We start from the raw sequence: 1,178 nt of genomic DNA, 5'->3' as shown, positions 1-1,178 counted from the left end.
CTGGGATTTCTTTGGAGGGAATGATGATGAAGCTGAAACTCCAGTACTTTGGCCACCTCATGTGAAGAATTGACTCATTGGAAAAGACTGTGATGCTGGGAGGGATTGGGGGCAGGAGGAGAAGGGGATGACAGAGGATGTGATGGCTGGATGGCATCACTGACTTGATAGACGTGAGTCTGAGTAAACTCCGGGAGTTGGTGATAGACAGGGAGGCCTGGCGTGCTGTGATTCATGGGGTCGCAAAGAGTCGGACACGACTGAGCAACAGAACTGACTGAACTGAACTGAACTGAAGGGAAAATATGATGATGTCCATATATAAAGAAATATTGTTTTCTCATAAGCTTTTGTTTGTACCTCCCAATTTTATTGAGATATAATTTACCTACAGCATATATGTTTAAAGTGTACAGCATGATTTGACTCACACACATCATGAAATGATTAAGACAATAAGTTTACTGAACATCTATCATCTCAGATATTAAATAAAAGAAAAATAATTTTTGTTTCGATGAGAACTTGAGATTTACTCTCTTAAAAGCTTTCACGTATAACATACAGTAGTGTTAATTATATGTATCATTTTGTACATTACATTCCTAGTACATAGGTACAACTGTAAGTTTGTACTATCTGGCTACCTTCATCCAATACCCTCTTTCCCACACCTTTTGGTCTTTGGTAACCACAAATCTGATTTCTTTTTCTATGAGTTTATTTGTTTTTGAATTATAATTGACTTACAACATTATGTTAGTTCCTGTCATACAATACAGTGATTCAACTCTTCTGTATATTACAAAGATATCACTACAATAAGTTACCATCTTTCATCATACAAAGATACTACATTATTATTGGCTTTATTCCTAACACTGTATATTCCATCCCCTTGACCATTTCTTTTAACTGAAAGTTAATCTCTTAATGTCGCTCGCCTACTTTTCTCTTTTCCCCTGCACTTCTCAGGCTGCTGTCAACTACCTATTGGTTCTATCCATGACTTTTTTTTCAGAAAAGGCAAAGACACCCCACTCCAGTACTCTTGTCTGGAAAATCCCATGGACGGAGGAGCCTGGTAGGCTTCAGTCCATGGGGTCGCTAAGAGTCGGATGTGACTGAGTGACTTCATTTTCAGTTTTCACTTTCATGCATTGGAGAAGGCAATGGCA

This window comes from Bison bison, unplaced genomic scaffold (genome assembly GCF_000754665.1).
Source record: "Bison bison bison isolate TAMUID 2011002044 unplaced genomic scaffold, Bison_UMD1.0 scf7180017864263, whole genome shotgun sequence".
NCBI classification, from domain to species: domain Eukaryota; kingdom Metazoa; phylum Chordata; class Mammalia; order Artiodactyla; family Bovidae; genus Bison; species Bison bison.
The sequence above is the reverse complement of the archived record's forward strand: the minus strand, read 5'-3'. Positions refer to the sequence as shown.